At 49.1% G+C, this 16421-nt stretch overlaps 1 protein-coding gene across 3 annotated transcripts in view; it reads right to left on the bottom strand.

Annotated features, from left to right (window-relative positions):
- Positions 1 to 16421, bottom strand: part of sptbn2 (spectrin, beta, non-erythrocytic 2) — a 347367-nt gene that overhangs the window by 262144 nt on the left and 68802 nt on the right. Inside the window, exon 2 of one of the 3 annotated variants that reach the window (XM_072489367.1) lies at positions 468 to 707. The exons of the other annotated variants lie outside the window; for them this stretch is intronic. The gene's annotated coding sequence lies outside the window, so the exon portion shown is untranslated. The remainder of the gene's footprint in view (positions 1 to 467; positions 708 to 16421) is intronic. 3 annotated transcript variants of the gene reach the window in all.

A 16421-nucleotide genomic window follows, 5' to 3' on the forward strand; every position in this document is an offset into this window, starting at 1 on the left:
ATCGAACCTGGGACCCTGGAGCTGTGAAGCAATTGTGCTATCCACAATGCTACCGTGCTGCCCGTGACTTGGAAAAGCACCAAAGCTCCGGGCAAGATTCTCACAGCGAAAAAGTTGCCCTGGACCCCTCCATTTCAAAAATAATACAGGCTGAAACGTCTGTAGTCAGACTGTTACGAGGCATCAAGGTGCCCCAATCCAGGAACGGCTAACCCAGATATGGAATCGTCAGGAGTCCCGAGGAGGATACACAAACGGAGGTTTATTTGGCGAGCAGAAGTAAAGGCCACAACGCGGCATACAGCAAACAAGTCCTAGTGGGGACTACCGAGCATAGCGGTCCCAATTCAGGATGGCCTTTTAAGTACAAGATTCACGCCCTCAGCGGGGGAGTTCGTATTCCGATCAATTGGGTCGTCCCCGTGGGTCTCGTGAGGGTTATTACGCCAGGAAATCGAATATCTTACCTCGGTGCAGTACATGTTCAATTCTAACGTTCGGGCTTGGGAAGGATTTTCTCTCCAAACCCCTCCTCTTCTGGAGGCATCAGAAACCGATGCTGAGTCACAGTTCCGCTCGGAGCAACGGCCCTCTAAATATCTCCATCGATCATCACCCAAATATATTTAGGTCAGCAGGCTCTTCAAAAGATGAACTTTATCCGTGTCCTTGGCCGATGTTCGCCCGCATGCTTCCAGCAGGGGCCGCTAGATAAGGATCAGAAATATTAACCTTATCTGAGTTTTCCCCTCTCACAGACGTTTATGCCAACAGCAATGACTCGGGTAACAACACGAATGAGTTACGCCATTACGGTACAGACAGAAAACGCAACCTGGCACCTTCCTGATCTGTGTAACATTATAGCACGCATTTGCTCACTGAGAATCATGGATTGTTGATATGCCCTGTCATGGTAAACAACCACCGAGCCCTTTGTGATCTTCCACAACCCAAGCAGACACGAAGCACAGAGATTTCACATCTCCTCGAACATCCCCCAATAAGTTAGCTTTGCTAACATTGCCTGGGAACAAAGTTAAACTGCAGCCTATTAAAAATAATACACAAGTTCTTGCTTGTCCGTTCTCTGGCGATGGGCATCACTGGATGGCCCAAAGAACTAGGATAATAATAGGCTCTGACAGACTCGCATTAATTGGTTACATCCCTGAACTCCCTGCATAATCCTGGTGTTAATTGGCTAAATCCCCACTGTGCTGTATTATCATCCGCAGGGACTGAACACACAGCATAAAAAAGGTAGGAAAGTGCTGGGTTATCACAATTTTTCAATTATTCTGATCTAAATTGCACAAAGCAAACCTGATTACAGAGTACCTCTTTGTCCCCGTTAGATTTCAACCTATTCTCTTTTTCATCCACGTATTAAGCTCTTGGAAGTGGAAACCTGCATGAGTCGGGCGTTTTATTTATTCTGCTGTTTCTCTGTATCATAGAATTGTGGAGGTTTACAGGGCAGAAGGAGGCCATTCAATCCACCGTATCTGGGCTGGCTGCAATTTGCTATTCAGCCTAATCCCACTTTTCAGCTCTTGATCCATTGCCTTGTGGATTATGGCGTTTCCAAGTGCATGCCCACATTGACGCTTACCAACGTATACAGATGCAACATAGAAAGCATCCTATCTGGCTGCATCACAGCCTGGTATGGCAACTGCTCGGCCCAAGACCGTAAGAAACTTCAGAGAGCCGTGAACACCGCCCAGTCCATCACGCGAACCCGCCTCCCATCCATCGACTCTGTCTACATCTCCCGCTGCCTGGGGAAAGCAGGCAGCATAATCAAAGACTCCTCCCACCCGGGTTGTTCTCTCTTCCAACATCTTCCATCAGGCAGGAAATACAAAAGTACGAGAACACGAATGAACAGCTTCGTCCCCGCTGTTACCAGACTCCCGAATGACCCTCTTATGGACTGAACTGATCTCTTCACACATCTTCTCTACTGAGTAGTACTACACTCTGTATGCTTCACCGTATGTCTGTGTCTATGTATTTACATTGCGTATTTATCGTATGTCCATTGTTTTTTCATGTACGGAATGATCTGTCTGAACAATACTTTTCACTGTACCTCTGTACACGTGACAATAAATCAAATCAAATCAAATATTGTGGCAGTCACCACTGATTGTATAATAGTTGTTATTAGAGGTAATACAGTAAGGCCCCTGTACTACAGGGTCCCTGCCTGCTGGCTCCGCCCAGTAGGCAGAGTATAAATGTGTGTGCACACCGAGCTGCTCCCATTCTGGTAGCAGCTGCAGGAGGCCACACATCTCTGCTTAATAAAGCCTCGATTACTCTCTACTCTCGTCTCATCTAATTAATAATGCATCAAATATTCAAGTGATTTTTGAATTCAATGAGAGTTTTGACCTCTAACTAAAGCAGTGTGTTGATTTTATTTTCTCGATCTGTTTCCCAAAGGTTGGACTCCGTTGATGCCTGCTCTACATTACAGTGAGGCCTCCAACGATAAAAGCACTGGCCGAGTTGAGCCATTTACCATAAACGATATAATGGCGTCAGTGCTACTGACACTGTCCATGGAAGGGTTGCTTCTCCGAGTGCCTCTGACAGCGAATCACCCACAAACAGAAAGTAAAAGAAAAAAGAAAACTACTGACATGCCAGTCAACCAATAGTTTCCTGAAAATCATTTGAGACCAAATAGATCGGAGGGCTTGCTATTCAAAATCAGAATTATTTAATGTTTTGGTTGTTTAATTATCAACATGGTTGACAAGTTGCCCGTTCAAACCAGAAGGCTGAGTCCTGTGTTTTAAACTAAAAGACCCAATAGAGAAACAGGGAGCCAGGGAATGTGGGTCGAGGGCCTGTGGCGCCAATGCGGGCGGCACGGTAGCAAGTGGTTAGCACTGTTGCTTCACAGCTCCAGGGTCCTGGGTTCGATTCCCGGCTTGGGGCACTGTCTGTGCGGAGTCTGCATGTTCTCCCCGTGTCTACATCAACAAATAATGGCAGCAGTGTGCACCATATACAAGGTTCACTGCAGCAACTCCCCACAGCTCCTGCAACGCCGACTTCCAAATCCACCTGAAAGGACAAGGGCAACACGCGCAAGGCAACACCACCACCCGCACGTTACCCCCCCCTTCCTTCACTATTAGAACATATAGTGCAGAAGGAGGCCATTCGGCCCATCAAGTCTGCACTGACCCACTTAAGCCCTCACTTCCGCCCTATCCCCGTAACCCAATAACCACTCTTAACCTTTTTGGTCACGAATGGCCACTCCATCTAACCTGCACGTCTTTGGACTGTGGGAGGAAACCGGAGCACCCGGAGGAAACCCACGCAGACACGGGGAGAACGTGCAGACTCCGCACAGGCGGTGACCCAGGGGGGAATCGAACCTGGGACCCTGGTGCTGTGAAGCTGCCCAAATTGCTGGGTCAAATCCCGTTCCTGGGACTATTGCTGGGTCAAATCCCCTTCCAAACAGCACTGTGGGTGTACATACGCCACATGGGCTGCAGCGGGTTCAGGAAGGCAGCTCACCGCCACCTTTAGCCATGATCTCATTGAATGGCGGTGCAAGCTCGAAGGGCCAGATGGCCTACTCCTGCTCCTAGTTCTTATGTTCTTCTCAACGGCAACACTTAGGAGTGGGCAATAATTGCTGGTTCGCATCCCATAAAATAATAAAGAGAAGGATTGCAGGTAAGGCTGGGATTGAGACCTCACTGTTGCATCTCTCAGGACGCATCTCAAAATGCTTCATATGCACTGAATTCACAAAAGTATCACACAACACAATAAAAACTATCTCAAGACCACTTATTTGGAAACTGAAATATAATTGCACCAGCTGGCATATTAATCTTGCTTGAAGGCAAAATATGATGTTCATTTAAGGGACACTGTATTCATGTTTAAAATTATCTGGGAATAATCCTTGTTTGAGAGAAAAGATGTTTAAAATATTGGTACTGCCAGCAAGTAATGACATTATAAAAATAAAAGAACATGATGTACTCTTGATCAGCACCCCTGCCACTGAACTCCATAGCTAGCTCCTCCGCCATTCACGCAGGGTGGCTGGACTTTGCAGCATCAATAGGGCGCACTCCAACCACTTACCAAGGGTACAGCTACAAAACCGCCCTCCCCTGCGACCTCTACTGCTGAACAGGACAAGAGCAGGAATGTCATGGGAACACCATAACCTCCCAATTAGGGCGTATATCAGCATTCCTGCGTTGCTGCCGGGTCAGTATCCTGGGAGCTTTCTAGCCAGCACTATTGTGAAAACACTATCACCATAGGGTCAGGCGCAGTCCCAAGCACCGCTTTCCGAGGGCAACTGGGGACGGGAACTAAATATTGTCAAAGTTGTAAATCTATCAATAACAGGAGATATCTAAATGCACTATTCCTGGTTCTACAGCATTACGCCACTGCTCCAATTCCCTTTTCCCAGTTCCTGGAATTAAAAATCTAATGATGGCCACAAAACCATTATCGATTGTCGTATAAACCCATATAGTTCACAAATGTCCTTTAGAAAAGGAAATCTGCCTTCACGCAAACCCACCTCCCATCCATTGCCTCTGTCGACACCTCCCGCTGCCTGGGGAAAGCGGGCAGCATAATCAAAGACCCCTCCCACCCGGGTTACTCACTCTTCCAACTTCTTCCATCGGGCAGGAGATACAGAAGTCTGAGAACACGCACGAACAGACTCAAAAACAGCTTCTTCCCCGCTGTTTCCAGACTCCTAAACGACCCTCTTATGGACTGATCTAATCTCTTCAAACATCTTCTCTACTGAGTAGTACTACACACGGTATGCTTCAGCCGATGTCTGTGTATTTACATTAAGTATTTATGCATGTCCTATGTTTTTTTCATGTATGGAATGATCTGTCTGGACTGTACGCAGAACAATACTTTTCACTGTACCTCAGTACACGTGACAATAAAACAAATCCAATCCAAAGTCCTTACCTGGTCTGGTCTACATGTGACTCCAGATCCACAGCAATGTGGTTGACTCTTAAATTTCCTCTGAAATGGCCTAGCAAGCCACTCAGTTCAAAGCAGTTAGGGATGGGAAATAAATGCTGGTCCAGACAGCGACAGCCACATCCCATGAATGGATAAAATAACGTCTTTCCAGTTATCGCTGAAATCCTTGCCAATCAAACCTTACCCAGAACACTGAAGTTAATCAATAGCAAAAAGCTTATCACACGTAAGCAAAGATGAATCTGACAGAGCCTTCCGGCACCTTAATAATCTTTTATTAGTGTCACAAGTAGGGCACCACGTGGCGCAGTGGTTAGCACTGGGATTACGGCGCTGAGGACCCGGGTTTGAATCCCAGCCCTGGATCACTGTCAGTGTGGAGTTTGCATTCTCCCCGTGTCAGCGTGGGTTTCACCCCCACAACCCAAAGAAGCGCAGGTTAGGTGAAATGGCCACACTAAATTGGTCCTTAATTGGAAAAAAAAAATTGGGTACGCTAAATTTTTTTTAAAAAATTAATGTCACAAGTAGGCTTACATTAACACTGCAATGAAGTTCCTGTGAAAAGCCCATCGTCGCCACATTCCGGCGCCTGTTCGGGTGCACAGAGGGAGAATTCAGAATGTCCAATTCACCTAACAAGCACGTCTTTCGGGATTTGTGGGAGGAAACCGGAGCACCCGGAGGAAACCCACGCAGACACGGGGGAGAACGTGCAGACTCCACACAGGCAGTGACCCAAGCCGGGAATCGTACCTGGGACCCTGTGAAGAAACAGTGCTAACCACTGTGCTACCATGCCGCCCACCTTTTCAAATACAAGTGAGTTCACGAACAACAATTGCGCCAAGTGTCAGAGCTTCAATTCCCAGCATGTGACTCAGTGTGTTGGGTCCTGCGCTGCACTCTGATACACAAGGGGCGCGATTCTCCGACCCCCCGCCAGGTCGGAGAATCGCCGGGGGCTGGCGTGAATCTCGCCCCCGCCGTGTCCCGAATTCTCCGGTACCAGAGAATCAGCGGGGGCGGGAATCGCGCCGTGCCAGTCAGCGGGCTCCCCCCGGCGATTCTCCGGCCCGCGATGGGCCGAAGTCCCGCCGCTGTCAACCCTCGCCAGCTGGCGTGGATTGAACCACCTACCTTACTGGCGGGAGCAGACGGCGCGGGCGGGCTCCGGGGTCCTGGGGGGGGGGGCGCGGGGCATTCTGGCCCCGGGGGGTGCCCCCACGGTGGCCTGGCCCGCGATCGGGGTCCACCGATCGGCGGGCGGGCCTGTGCCGTGGGGGCACTCTTTTTCTTCCGCCTTCGCCATGGTCTTCACTATGGCGGAGGCGGAAGAGACCCCCTCCGCTGCGCATGCGCGGGGATGCCGTGAGCGGCCGCTGACGCTCCCGCGCATGCGTCGCCCGGTGAAGTCCTTTCGGCGCCGGCTGGCGTGGCGCCAAGGCCTTTCCCGCCAGCCGGCGGGGCAGAAATCACTCCGGCGCGGGCCTAGCCCCTCAAGGTGAGGGCTTGGCCCCGAAAGGTGCAGAGAATTCTGCACCTTTGGGGCGGCCCGACGCCGAGTGGTTCCCGCCACTCCATTACGCCGGATTCCACCGTCCCGCCGGGTAGGGGAGAATCCCGGCCAAGGTTCAGCACAAGATCCATTTACCCACTGCATTTAAACTCCATATTGTTTCAAGCATCTTGACCTGACCACTTGGGTTTTCGAGCCCACCCTTGGCCTCACTCTTCTCTAAGTTTGTAAATTCCATTCGTCCTTTTGGGTCCCTGAACTCCACCAACTCTGGCCTCTGGAGCACCTCCGATTTTAATCGCTCCACCACTGGTGAGCCCTGCCTTCAGCTGCCTGGGGGCTCCAAGCCCTAGAATTCCTTCCCTAGGCCTCCTCTCTCCTCTATCCTTCTGTGACGAAGCTCCTTAAAACCTAACTCTTTGACCAACATTTAGGTCATCTGCCCAAACATGTGGCGACTATCTGACTGTGCTCCACAACACTGCTGTGGTGTCTTTCGATATTTTGTTGTGCAAAACAACCCAAGCTGCCAAGTATTTCAGCTATAATACAGCACACAGAAGATGGCAAAAGCAATAAAGTTAACAGCCTCCATAATTGCTCCTGAACAGCGAACAATGGTTCTTTTATTTAGATCGGTTTGCTCTCAGGGCAATGCAAGGGGAGAAAAATGCAAACAAAAAAACAGTGAAACCTTTACAGAAAGAAATGTCCACAAACTAGTGACAAAACACGCACTAACAAACGGGTTTCAGGAAAGCAAGCCAACAATGAAGAAACATGCAGCCATTCAATTATTGATCATGTCCACCCAAAACTCAGGTTTTGTTCGGGGACCTGATTTTGGGCTGTACAACACCAGGGTGGACACCTGCTTGGTTACATTTCTGTCGCAGCTGCTGAAGACAATTTAAGAATTTGGAGCACCATACAGCGAGGGTTTATTGGTTTAATTGCATTTTTCCCTGTGAGAATATTGGCACCGACGCACTAATATACCGAGTGCCTGCACCATGCAACTCACTCAGAACCAAGAAATGATATAAAATGGGACAAAGATGAGAGATGAGACCATAAGACATAAGGGTAGAATTAGGCCACTCGGCCCATCGAGTCTGCTCCACCATTCAATCATGGCTGATATTTTCTCATCCCCATTCTCCTGCCTTCTCCCCATAACCCCTGATCCCCTGATTAATCAAGAACCTATCTATCTCTGTCTTAAAGACACTCAGTGATTTGGCCTCCACAGCCTTCTGCGGCAAAGAGTTCCACAGATTCACCACCCTCTGGCTGAAGAAATTCCTCCTCATCTCTGTTTTAAAGGATCGTCCCTTCAGTCTGAGATGGTGTCCTCTGCTTCTAGTTTTTCCTACAAGTGGAAACATCCTCTCCACGCTCACTCTATCCAGGCCTCGCAGTATCCTGTAAGTTTCAATAAGATCCCCCCTCATCCTTCTAAACTACAACGGGTACAGACCCAGAGTCCTCAAACATTCCTCATACGACAAGCTCTTCATTCCGGAGATCATTTTTGTGAACCTCCTCTGGACCCTTTCCAAGGCCAGCACATCCTTCCTTAGATACGGGGCCCAAAACTGCTCGCAATACTCTAAATGGGGTCTGACCAGAGCCTTATACAGCCTCAGAAGTACATCCCTGTTCTTGTATTCCAGCCCTCTCGACATGAATGCTAACATTGCATTTGCCTTCCTAACTGCCGACTGAACTTGCACGTTAACCTTCAGAGAATCGTGAACAAGGACTCCCAAGTCCCTTTGTGCTTCTGATTCTGAGGTGAGGGTGATGCTACACCGCGCATCTCGAGATACTGATTCAACGACACACTGTAAACTGTACAGCAGAGTGAGTGGTCATGACCTGCTCAGCGGGTAGCCTTGGCTTTCACCTTCTACTTATTGGCAACAAGATTTGTTCTGCACCAACATTAATATATTTTCGGTGTTTTGGTAAAAAAAAAGTCTTTCTTTTAATCACACCTCTTCTGAGTTGCTAAAGACGATGGACTGGATTCTCTGGTTCCCCAGCCGAGTGTTTCTCGACCACACGCCGTTCGCTGGCGGCGGCATTCTCTCTTCCCGCCACATTGAAGCCGGGCAGGATGCACTGCCGGCCGGAAAAGACGATCCCAATGGCCGAGGAATTCCTATAACGAGCCTAGGTTTGAAACCGCTCTGCCAAAGCTCCTCTCTAACCAGCTGTACAAACCCCTGTGACTCATTTGCTGATTTCCCCTCCTTACTTGTGAAAGACCCAACGGTCTTGATGTCGCAGGGGCTAAATCGGAAACCTGTCTCGGGGAATTACGTTTGGAAATTCATTCCCACCATCAGCAGGGATGTGGGAACCAGGGGAAAACATCAAACAGGGGCACCAGGGTGCATGAAATACTGGGAGAGACACAGCACCAGAATAGTGAGCATTAAGTTAATAGAATCATAGAATTTACAGTGTAGAAGGAGGCCATTCAGCTCATCGAGTCTGTATCAACCCCTAGAAAGAGCACCCTACTCAAGCCCACACCTCCACCCCATCCCTGTAACCCAGTAATCCCACCTAACCTTTTTGGACACAAAGGGCAATTTATCATGGCCAATCTACCTCACCTGCACATCTTTGGACTGTGGGAGGTAACCGGAGCACCCGGAGGAAACCCCCACAGACACTGGGGAGAACGTGCAGACTCCGCACAGACAGTAACCCAAGCCGGAATCGAACCTGGGAATGTGGAGCTGTGAAGCAACTGTGCTAACCACTGTGCTACCGCGCTGCCCATTTTCTTCCATGATAGGTGGAGTCGGAGAAAGTAACAAAGTCTAAATCAACGTTACTGTGCACATACATGAATTCATGGAGGATAGTAGGTAAGATTGGGGCGTTACAGGCACAGATTGCCATGTGGAAATATGGGGAGTCATTCTCCGACCCCCCGCCGGGTCGGAGAATGGCCGTTGGCCGCCGTGAATCCCGCCCCCGCCGAAGTCTCCAGTACCGGAGATTGGGCGGGGGCGGGAATCGGGCCGCGCCGATTGGCGGGATCCCCCGCTCAATTCTCCGGCCCGGATGGGCCGAAGTCCCGCCCAGAAATTGCCTTTCCCGCCAGCGTAAATCAAACCTGGTATTTACCGGCGGGACCAGGCGGCGTGGGCGGGCTCTGGGGTCCTGGGGGGGGGGGCGCGGGGCGATCTGACCCCGGGGGGTGCCCCCACGGTGGCCTGGCCCGCGATCGGGGCCCATCGATCCGCGGGCGGGCCTGTGCCGTGGGGGCACTCTTTCCCTTCCGCCTCCGCCACGGCCTCCACCATGGCGGAGGCGGAAGAGTCTCTCCCCACTGCGCATGCGCGGGAAACCGACAGCGGCCGCTGACGCTCCCGCGCATGCGCCGGGAAACTGACAGCGGCCGCTGACGCTCCCGCGCATGCACCGCATTTCCGCGCCAGCTGGCGGGGCAACAAATGCCATTTCCACCAGCTGGCGGGGCGGAAATCCCTCCGGCGTTCCGCACCTTTGGGCCGACGTGATGCCCGTCTGATTGGCGCCGTTTTTGGCGCCAGTCGGCGGACATCGCGCCGTTGGGGGAGAATTTCGCCCAAGATGGTGTGGCGATAACGAAGGTCTGGCTCAAGGAAGGCCACGTTAACAGGAGGAAACTCTTGACACGAGAAGGGTTAAAAAACTGATACGGAGAAAGTAAGGAGTTAGCGGGTTGGATTCTCCGTCTGCGGGATCCTCCATTTCGCCGGCAGCGGACTTGGGCCCGATTTCCCGACGGCGTGGGGTTGCCCACAATGGGAAACCCCACCGGCCGGCTGCCGGGACGGAGAATCCTGTTACCAGCGGGGGCGTGTCGCACCGGAAAACAGGGCTGGCGGGAGAGAGAATCCCGCCCAAGGTGTTTGTTAGTACTCAAAAATTGACACGGCACCGGGACCAGATGTAACTTTCTTTTGTTTTAATAAAGGTAGAGCTACAAGGCACGTTTTGCCAATGCCAGTAATGGATGAAAAGTCATGGGGTGGATGTCCGTAACTTGCCACAGCTCCGCTCTGCATGCCAACATTGCTAATATTTGCTCAAACAGGGGAAGCACGGTGGCACAGTGGTTAGCACTGCTGCCTCACGGCGCCGAGGTCCCGGGTTCGATCCCGGCTCTGGGTCACTGGCCGAGTGGAGTTTGCACATTCTCCCCGTGTCCGCGTGGGTTTCGTCCCCACAACCCAAAGATGTGCAGGGTAGGTGGATTGGCCGCGCTAAATTGCCCCTTAATTGGAAGAAATGAATTGGGTACTTAAAAAAATATTTACTCAAACATTTTTATAACAGGTTTAAGGCAGTAATTAAATCTGACGGTTGTCAGGATTTATTTCCACGGTTTACAACTACATCAGCTTGGCTCTGCACTCTTTGCTTGTGTCTGGAGGTTGTGCTTGAAATGCGATGTAAATGTTGAGCACACGGTCCCAAGTCGAATGGCTGCTACACAAACAGAAATATAGATTCTCAGGTGCCAAGCTAAGTTAGGCGCAGATGGTTTGATGAAAAGAAGTGTTTTTGGGTGGGGGAGGGGGGGGGGGGCGGCGTGGTACGACTATACACTTGGCCCATCAAGCCCGCGCATCCAGATGTGATGCAGCCGACGCACATCACCCAAGTGGCGGGGTTTCCCGCCGGGACTCTCCTGGCGGCTGGAGAGCCTGCCAAAATCCCAGGAGTCTCCGCAAGGTTTTTTTTTTTAAGCATCAACAGGTTAATGAGCGAACTAACCTCCTGAGGCTGCCACTTGCGTGAGCAAGTTAGAAGTGTCAAGATGAGCAACAATAGTATGTCTGCTGTTTGGCATATCCATCAGAGGAACAATCAAGGGCACTGAACCAGGACTTGCAGTGACCACTTGTAAGGACAAGATAATTAATAATAATCTTTTGTGTCACAAGTAGGTTTACATTAACACTGCAATGAAGTTAGTGAAAATCCCCTCGTCGCCACATTCCGGCGACTGTTCGGGTACACAGAGGGAGAATTCAGAATGTCCAATCCACCTAACAGCACGTCTTTCAGGACTTGTGGGAGGAAACCAGAGCGTCCGGAAGAAATCCACGCAGACACGGGGAGAACGGGCAGACTCCGCACAGGCAGTGACCCAAGCCGGGAATCGAACCTGGGACCGTGGCGCTGTGAAGCAACAATGCTAACAACTGTGCTACTGTGCCGCCCTGAAAAACTGCAGCACAAGATGACATTTCCCTTCGGTTTTCCCCTAAAAGGTTACCAGCCACCACAAGCATATGTGGCAAGAGGTTTCAGCAGTTTTTTCAAGCAATTGGGGTGGGAAAACCAAGTCCAATCCAACCACCGTCAATTAATTTGCCCACTTTTCGGAAGTAGAAGTGCAGAACAGCAACTGTGGTTGATCTCCTCCCCTAGGACATCTTGGCATTATATTTTAATGTTAAACCAAAGTAATTAATCTATTTTCACCCTCACTTGCACGCACTGGATGATCCAAAATAAGGCAATATCCTTCATGCCATGCTCTTAGTCCTCTTTCCAACCCCGAGGTAGAACGAATACGGAGAGTATAAAAACAGGCCTAAAAAAAACAGGCCTCAATAGTGCAGTCTGCACGGAGTGCTAACTGCAGTGAGGGAGATCTGGAGTTGAGGTACGTGTGAGGGTTTAGGGAAGTGGAGGAGGGAGGTATTTCTATGTCTTGTGTCCCGTACTTTGTCCACGTAAGTACCAACGACATAGGCAGAACGAGGAAAGAGGTTCTGCATAGAGAGTTTGAGGAGCTAGGCACTAAACAACAGAACCTCCAAAGTTATAAGCTCTGGATTGTTACCTGACCCACGTGCAAATTGGCACAGGATGCATAATATTAAGAGAGATGAATACGTGGCTCAAAGATTGGTGTGGGAAAAGTGAGTTTTGGCTGGTGGCGCACTGCCATCAATATTGGGGAAAGTGGGGACTGTACCATTAGGACGGCCTACATCTGAACCATTCTGGGACCAGTGTTCTTGTAAACTGCATAACTAGGGAAGTAGAGAGCTCTTTAAACTAAATGTGGGGGGTGCGCGTTCTGGAGAGGGGATATGTAGGCTTACAAAGCAAAAGGATATGAGAGCATGAAAGGACAGCTATTTAGGTTATGATACCCAGAGTGTGAAAGGAAGGGGCAGAGTGTGCAAACATTAAAAAGCAGCAATAAATAGGGTCAAACTGGGGGAAAATGGTAACAATATCCCAGGATGCAACCCATCAGGTCCAAGAGACTTATCGATCTTTAGCCCCATACACTTAACGGGTGATAAATGCAGTTAGCATTGGGCACAAACTAAATGAATTTACGGCACAAATTTACGTGAACGGGCATGATCTTATACCCATTACAGAGTCGCAGCTACAGGGAGATCAAACCAGGACCTAAACATTCAGGGGCATGTGACTTTCCGTAAGGGTAGGCAGGAAGGAAAGGGTGGTGGGTAGCTTTGTTAGTACGAGATGGAATAAGTGCAATAGCAAGTAATGGGGCTAGATTCTCTGGTTCCTGGCCGCGTGTTTCACGGCGGCACGCCATTCGCTGGCAGCGGGATTCCGTCTTTGTGCCACTTGTCAGTGGAATTTCCTATTGAGGCAACCCCATGCCACCGGGAAACCTACGGGGGAGGGTGCGCTGCTGAAAGGGAAATGAATCGCGAAGGCCGGAGAATTCCAGCCATGATCTTGGATCAGGAGATGCAGAATCCATACGGGCGGAGGTGAGAAATAACATGGGGAGGAAGACACTGGTGGGAGCCAGTCTACGGGCCCCCAAACAGTGGCTATACTGTAGGACAGAGAATAAATCAGGAGATGATAAAAGGCATGTAAAAAATGCAGTACTTTTAATCATTGGTGACTTTAATCTTCGTGTAGATTGGGAAAATCAAATAGGCAGAGGTAGCCATGAGGAAGAATTCATCGAGTGTATTCGGGACAGTTTCCTGGAAACACATGTTGTGGATCTAATGAAGGATCAGGATATTTTGGATTTGGTAATGTTAATGAGGCAGGTTTAATAAACAATTTCAGAGTAAAAGCAGTGATCATAACATGGTGGAATTTAGCATCAATTTGAGAGTGAGAAACTTGGGTCAGAAACAACTGTGCTACACTTAAATAAAGTTTTTTTTTTAATTTAAGAGTACCCAATTATTTTTTTTCCAATTATGGGGAAATTTAGCGTGGCCAATCCATCTAACCTGCACAGCTTTGGGTTGCGGGGGTGAAGCACGCGCAGACACGGGGAGAATGTGCAAACTCCACACGGACAGCGACCCAGGGCCGGGATTCGAACTCGGGTCATCAGAGCCGCAGTCCCAGTGCTAACCACTGTGCCACCTGCCACCCCTAAATAAGGGTAATTATAGAGGAATAAGGGCAGTGTTGGCTGGAGTCGACTGGGAAAGGAGTTCAGCAGGAAAGACAGTTTGATCAGCAATGGCAGACGTTTCTGAAAATAGTTCATGACTCAAACAGTGAGGTAGGAGGATTCTAGGAAGGGGCTGAATCAATCATGGTTAACTAAGGAAGTATAGTATGAAACGGAGAGAAAAAACATATAACGTGGCAACGATTCGTGGTAAACCAGAGGATTGGGAAAGTTTTAAAAACCAACAAAAGATGCCCAAAAAAATAAATAAGAGGGACAAGAAAACTATGAAAGTAAACTAGCAAGTAATATAAAAACAGACAGCATAAGTTACTTCAAATATAAAAAAGGAAGAGAGAGGCCAGAGAGAACACTGCTACCATAGTGCATGAAACTGAGGAAATAATAATGGAGAACCAGGAACTCAGTTGAACAAATATTTTGCTTCAGTCTTCACAGTGGAAGACACAAATAACATTCCAAAAATAAATAATTAAAGGGCAGAAAGGGAGGGAAAAAATAAACAAAAATCACAAGGGAAAAAGTACTAGGGAAATTAATGGGGCTATAGGTCGATAAGTCTCCTGGCCCTGATGGGTCGTATCCGAGGATATTAAAGGAAGCAGCTAGAGATAGTAGATGCACTGGTAGTAATCTTTCAAGGATCTTTAAATTCTGGAAAAGTCCCAGAGGATTGGTAAAGTGCCAATGTAACACCATTATTCAAAAAAGGAAGGAGACAAAAAGTAACGATAGGTCAGAGCTTAATTTCGGTCATTGGGAAAATCATAGAATCACTACAGTGCAGAAAGAGGCCAGTTGGCCCCTGGAGTCTGCATGGACCCTCAGAGAGAGAACCCTACATCGGCCCACTCCTATCTCCAACACTAAGGGGCAATTTAGCATGTCCAATCCACCTACCCTGCACATCTTTGGAATGTGGGAGGAAACCGGAGCACCCGGAGGAAACCCACGCAGACACGGGGAGAATGTGCAAACGCAACACAGTCACCCAAGGTCAGAATCGAACCCGGGTCCCTGGTGCTGTGAGGCAGCAGTGCTAACCACTGTGCAGCCCCCAAAATTTATTGAATTCAAATTTCACCATCTGCCATGGTGGGATTCGAACCCAGAGAATTACCTTGGGTCACTGGATTACTAGTCCAGTGACAATACCATGACACATCTGCCTCCTCCTGTTAGAGTCCATTACAAAGGATGCAATACCAGGGCATTTAGAAATGCATACTATAATCAAGCAGAGTCAGCATGGCTTGACAGGTTGATGCTAAGAGGATGTTTCCTCTTGTGGGAGAGTCTAGGACCAGAGGGCAGACAGACCAGCCGTAGACTCGATGGGCTGAGCGGCCTATTCCTGTTCCTATGGCCTATAAACGTTGAGTTCTGATCGAAAAGTTCAAACTATCTATTCCCTGTCAAATGCAGACTGACCGAGCAGACATTTCCACCATTTTTGTGCTTTAATGCAATAGTTAGGCTGTAAGCTTTACTGAATATTGACATCACTGACACACGGAACGGCGAAGAATCACAACAGGAGGAGGCCATTTGGCCCCTCAAGGCTGCTTGGCTGCCATTCAATGAGATCATGGCTAATACCTGACCGAACTTCACATGAAATGAAATGAATGAAAAAATGAAATGAAAATCGCTTATTGTCACAAGTAGGCTTCAATGGAGTTACTGTGAAAAGCCCCTAGTCGCCACATTCCAGCACCTGTTCGGGGAGGCTGTTACGGGAATTGAACCGTGCTGCTGGCCTACCTTGGTCTGCTTTCAAAGCCAGCGATTTAGCCCTGTGCTAAACATACCTGCCTTAGCTCCAAATCGCTGAATGGATAACTGAAACCTTTCCATCTCAGATTTAAAATCAACAATTTTAACACCAGAGAGGGATTTTCCTTTCTCTGAGTGGAGACATCAATGCCTTCATTTTACAACAAGCACGTGCCGCTCACTGCTATCTGGTGGATGCATCCATCCCGGAATATTGATAGTGCCCTAGCTGATGCTAATGCATCTTGTACTGAAAGCACTGATCTACCCAATTACCAGTCTAATGCCCAGCGCTGTAAATAGTCTCGTAACTTCTGCAGGACGTGGAGGTCCAACATTAGAAATTCTACAGGCTAAGCGGCGCTACTCTAACCGCAGCGGCCCTTTGCTTGCTTTCTCCCTCTTTCCCAAAGGGTGCAAACTCTTACCCGGGTTCAATTTGAAAGGCACCAGACGCCCTCCAGTAGGGACAGGCATATGTGACAGCAGGTTTCGGCAGATTTTCTAAGCAGGACAACAAGGAATCTAATCCAGCCACTATTAACTCTTTCGCCCACTGTTTTAACAGGGGTCAGAGTTTAGTAAATGCGGAGCAGCAGCAACAGTCGATTTCCTTCTCCGAAAACAGTCTAGCCAGACAGAACCCAGGGA

The sequence above is a fragment of the Scyliorhinus torazame genome, chromosome 24 (genome assembly GCF_047496885.1).
Source record: "Scyliorhinus torazame isolate Kashiwa2021f chromosome 24, sScyTor2.1, whole genome shotgun sequence".
In the NCBI taxonomy this organism is placed as follows: domain Eukaryota; kingdom Metazoa; phylum Chordata; class Chondrichthyes; order Carcharhiniformes; family Scyliorhinidae; genus Scyliorhinus; species Scyliorhinus torazame.